This window comes from Microtus ochrogaster, unplaced genomic scaffold (assembly GCF_000317375.1).
Source record: "Microtus ochrogaster isolate Prairie Vole_2 unplaced genomic scaffold, MicOch1.0 UNK18, whole genome shotgun sequence".
Taxonomy (NCBI): domain Eukaryota; kingdom Metazoa; phylum Chordata; class Mammalia; order Rodentia; family Cricetidae; genus Microtus; species Microtus ochrogaster.
In genome coordinates, this window is record NW_004949116.1 from 1187172 (window position 1) to 1192363 (window position 5192).

General features: G+C 47.8%; 1 pseudogene; it reads left to right on the forward strand.

Annotated features, from left to right (window-relative positions):
* Window positions 1–1102: 1102 nt before the first annotated feature.
* LOC101995999 lies at window positions 1103–1943 on the forward strand (annotated as a pseudogene).
* The last annotated feature ends 3249 nt before the right edge of the window (window positions 1944–5192 follow it).

Genomic DNA, 5192 nt, shown 5'->3' on the forward strand with positions numbered 1-5192 from the left:
ACACTTGAGAACACCCTCAGCACCAGGATGGACTCCCATCCCTCTAAAAGCAGAAACCCAAACACTGGTGAGGGGGATTATTTTTTAAATTTTTATTGCTTTATATATGATACCATTCAAAATTTCCACTTCTTCACCTCCTCCCATTTCCTTCTCACTCCTCCACTTCCCCCTCCCCCTCCAGTCTTAAGAGAAGTCTGGGTACCCTGCCCTGTGGGAAATCCAAGGCCCTCCCCCCTCCATCCAGGCCTCGGAAGGTGTGCATCCAAACAGACTAGGATCCCAAAAAGCCACAAATCCCAGTGCCATTATCATTGGCTTCTCAGTCAGCCCCCCATTGTCAGCCACATTCAGAGAGTCCAGTTTGATCACACGCTCGCTCAGTCCCAGTCCAGCTGGTCCTGGTGAGCTCCCATTAGCTCAGGAGCACTGTCTCAGTAGGTGGACCAACCCCTTGCGGTCCTGACTTCCTTGCTCATATTTTCCCTCCTTCTGCTCTTCAACTGGACCTTGGGAGCTCAGTCCAGCGGTCTGATGTGGGTCTCTGTCTCTATCTCCATCTGTCGCCAAAGGTACTATGGTGATATTCAAGATATTCATCAGTGTGGCTATGGGACAAGGCCAGTTCAGGCGCTGAGTGAGGGTGTTTTATGACAGAAGCAGAAAAGCAAACTAAGACAGCAAATACATTCTTTACACCTAAAGGAACTTTTAAACTCTGTACGAAGTCACTGGAGCTGGGTGTAGCAGTGCAGGCCTGAGAAAGACCCACTATAAGTCTGAGGCCTGGGTTACACAGGCTGGGGCAACAAAGCTACAGAAGAAGGTTTGGTCTCAATAAAGGAGGAGGAGGCAGAGGAGATGATCCTTGGTTCCTATTTCCCCCAAGTGCCTTAACCATGTTATCGTGTCTATGAGTGTGGCTGTTGAAAACTCTGACAGACTGTATAATCCATTTCTGAAAATTTCCCCTTAAAGTCCTGCCACTTCACTAGACTGTGCTTTGGGGCTGAGCTTTATGGCTCGGTATTCTCATGTGACGCCTTACAACATGTACATTTAAATGTCTTTCAGGTGTGCCCATGCCCTGGGCACTGCAGCCATGGGCCTCTGTGCCACTGAACCAGCTGCACCACTCTGGTGGCAGCAGCAGCCCCAGCCCTGGTTGTTCTTCTGGCCCTTTCTGCTGCTCAGCATGCCAGCGGGTTCTGTGAGGCACTTTGGCCTCCTGCAGCCCCTGGCACCCTGTGCTTGTGGCTGTGCTGCAGAAGACAAAGCCTTTGCTGAATTCTTGACTGACGAAATTAAGGAAGAAAAGAAAAACCAGAAGCATAAGTCCCTTCCCAAGATGTCTGGAGATTGGGAGCTGGAAGTCAACAGGATGAAGGCTAAATTATTCAGCAAAGTTGCTAGAGGAGACCACTGTCACTTTCAACATTCACCTCCAACATCTGACTGTGAAGAAGAGTCCTCACGAGGGCAGAAGGCTGAAGATGAGGAGCCGGAACTGACATCAGCTCCCAATTTTGTCGTTGAAGTGTCAAGAGTATAAAGGCAAGAAGACCCTTGTACCAGATGGTCACTACCCTGAGGACGAGAAGACCCTTGTACAGGACTGTCACTATCCTGAGGATGAGCTCGGACAAGAAGACCCTTGTACTGGACTTTCACTATCCTGAGGACGAGAAGACCCTTGTACCAGATGGTCACTATCCTGAGAAGGAGATCAGATAAGAAGAAGCTAAGAATGATTTTTCTCTGTCAAGAAAGCTAGCTTCCAGGCCACATGACTCGGAATGAAGGGACACTACTCAACCACACACTCAATATAGATTCGCTGGATCCTTGTATAACCTGATGGATTTCCTGTGGACCAAAGGGAAGACAGCGCTTTTGCGAATGAGGTGGTGGAGCTCAGTACAGTCCCTGAGAACCAAAACTAGAGCACCTTTCTGAGTATCTCAAAAGGTTTGTCAAGAGCCAGAAGAACTGTCAAAGCCTGAGGACCTTAATTTAAATGGCAAGCATTGGCCAGCATATAGAAGCTACCTTGATGTCAGGACTGTGCTTTGAATTGGCTGCCAGCCTAATAGCATGGGAGGAGAAAAGCAAGTTTAAGTTATTGCTTGTACACGTCCATTTACTATTTGTTTTCTTCTTGTACAAATCTGTGATTTGTAGATTTTTGTATAACATAATGATGGACAATAAAATTGATTTATCTCCTGGGGGGTATGATTTTCAGTTATTTCTTGTTTCACAGTTTGGGGCCTTTGTCCTTCCCTGCGCTCCTTCCTCCTCAGGGGCACCTGTGTCTGTGTGGATCCTCCTCTTCCTTATCTGTTGTGCTCCTGAACCTTTTCCTTCTTATTTGTCCCCCTTCTAGCTTTAAGGTTGAATTTGTATGTTTATTATATGTATATATGAATACGGGGGTGCACATCTGTGAGCACACAGGTGCCTGTGGAGTTAAGAAGGCACTGGATCCCCTAGTCTGGATCTACAGGTGTTTATGAGTTGTGGGTGCCGGAGCCAAACTCCAGTCCTCTGCAAGAGCAGCACCCACTGCTAACCACTGAGCTTCTCTCCAGCCTGCTGCTAGCTTTTCTTACGTTCCCTCCCCTCCCTTCTGCTTCTGTGGGACTCCTTCTGCTCTTACCCTGGCCTTATCTCCACTCTAATTCAACCTTCATGAGTTATTTCTATTTTTATTTCTGTCGGCTCATTTCTGAGATTTTTCTGATCAATTTACCCTGCTCTTCTTGTATCCTGTGTTATCAGGTTTTTGTTTTTTTGGGTTTTTTTTTTTTTGAAAATACATTCTAGACTGGGCAGTGGTGGCACTCACCTTTACCCCAGCACTCTGGAGACAGAGGCATGTGGATTTCTGTGAGTTCAAGCCAGCCTTGTCTACCAAGCTAGTTCCGGGATTGGCTCCAAAACTACAGAGAAACCCTGTCTCAGAAAACGAGAGAGAGAGAGAGAGAGAGAGAGAGAGAGAGAGAGAGAGAGATTCTAAACTAGGACACACTGACCAGCAGAGCACTTACTTGTCTAATGCACATGAGGCCACAGGTTCAGCTTTAGTACTGCAATAAATAAATAAATAATAAATAAACAAATAAATAAATAGTGAAAGCGCATTAGTTACAATTGCCATTAATCAAATCCCCAACTATAGGAACCTAAGGAAAGAAGAGCTTATGTTACAGCATACAGTTTGAGGGTCCTGTTCACCATGGTGGAGACGGTATGGCAGCAGGAGCTTGGGGTGGCTGGTCACACTGCATCCACAGTCAGGAAGGCCAGAGACATTTACCCAATGACCAAGCTACTTTCTCCTTTTTAGTCGGTCCTGGCCCCCAGCCCATGGGGTGGTACCACTCCCACATTCAGGGTGGGCCTTTTCATTTCTGCTAACTAATGCAGAAACTCCATCACAGACATGCCCAGAGACTCATCTCTCCAATGATCCCAGATCCTGTCAGGTTGATGCTCAGGACTAACCACTAGAGAAAGTAAAGGAAAGTACATTCGAATACAGCCCCATCTAGTTTTCATACCATATACATGCAATCCTGTCTCTCAAGGGTGGGAAAGGCCTAGCAAGATGAAATACTATGGTTACACAGTGTGATTGCAGTCTATGGCAAAGAAGTGGGCTGCAAGACCACTAAAGACTCCAATCAGTTGGCTTTAAGTCAGTCACAGGCTGTGGGTGGGCCTAGCCTGAACAGGGGACTCTTTTCCCTGAGAGGCTAGCAGTCAGAGAAAGGCAGGGAAGGTCGAAGCAGCCAAGACGCTCTGTTATTGGCTGTAAGAAGCAGCTGTCATGTAGAGGGCTGAGAGACAGGTAGTAGGTGACCTTAGCCTATAAACATAGCATCCTCCCAACAGTCAGGGAATTTAAGAAAGGACCTCAGACAAGGTCATAGTTCAGCCAACACCTTCACCTCAGCATCGTATGTTCCTAGCTTCTGAGCCAGGGGACCTGTTGGACATTCAGTGCATAGTTAAGGGCCTGGGGGCAGGGATGCCCCAGCACAAACCATTCTCGGCCAAATGACATGGGAGCCTGACTTCTTGAGGGGTGCTGACACCTAGAAGGCATCGGTTGCTCCTTTTCTTCCTTCCCCATGAAGCAGCTTTGAATACGTCAGGCCTTCGTTATTTCTTCTGCTTTTCCTGGGGTGGAAGGGGAGCAGCTCCTGACTTTTCATGAGGTGGAGGGGGAGCAGCTCCTGACTTTTCCCGGGGTGGAAGGGGAGCAGCTCCTGACTTTTCCTGGGGTGGAAGGGGAGCAGCTCCTGACTTTTCATGAGGTGGAGGAGGAGCAGCTCCTGACTTTTCATGAGGTGGAGGGGGAGCAGCTCCTGACTTTTCAGGGGTTGGAAGGGGAGCAGCTCCTGACTTTCAGAGCGAAGCTCGAGTCTAATGGCCTTTCCCTTTCAGCCTTGTTCTGTGCTCTGTGACAGCTTGCTGGCTGCGTCCCGCTTTCACCAGGAACATCTGCCTCCTTTGCTGCTGTCATCCCATTTTTTCAATCTTCTCTTCTCCGGAGTGTGTGGATCTAGCAGTGGAGGGCCAGCAGCCTCAAGAGCTCAGAAGGCAGAGCCTATGTGAGCTGAGGCATCAGGCAGCCTCTCCTGGTTTTCTGTCAGCACCTGTCGGTTCCCTGGGCTCTTGTGCAGTCTATGGACATGCCTGATAATTTTATAAATGTTGTGTGTGGTTTGGTTTTCTTTCTCAGTGCTGTCTGCTCTTCCTTGAAGTTTGGGGTGTTTTGTTATAGCATGTGCAGTAAACTGATACCAACAGATACAGGAAAGCACAGGAGTGTCCCAGAAGATGCCCCCTCAAAGCATGAACTGCAAGTGTTAATGGGTGTGCTACTACTATCCTGAATCTGCCCATAACTCCCTAGAATCTCTTCTCCATGGCTTGAAAAGACTTACTCACCAGAAAGGCTAATGAACTTACTGTACGTCACACAATCAGGGGTCAGGGAAACCAAAATCTGAACCTCTCCTCATGCCAGAGCCTCTTTTTTCTCCACCATACTTTAAGACGGAAACAGCCAGGGAAAGAAAAGTTATGAGTGGATACGGCAGTTCACCACAAAAGTGTTGTTTAAGGTTGAAAAATGTAGGTCTGATCCCGAATTTCCTGAGAAACCGCCACACTGCTTTCCA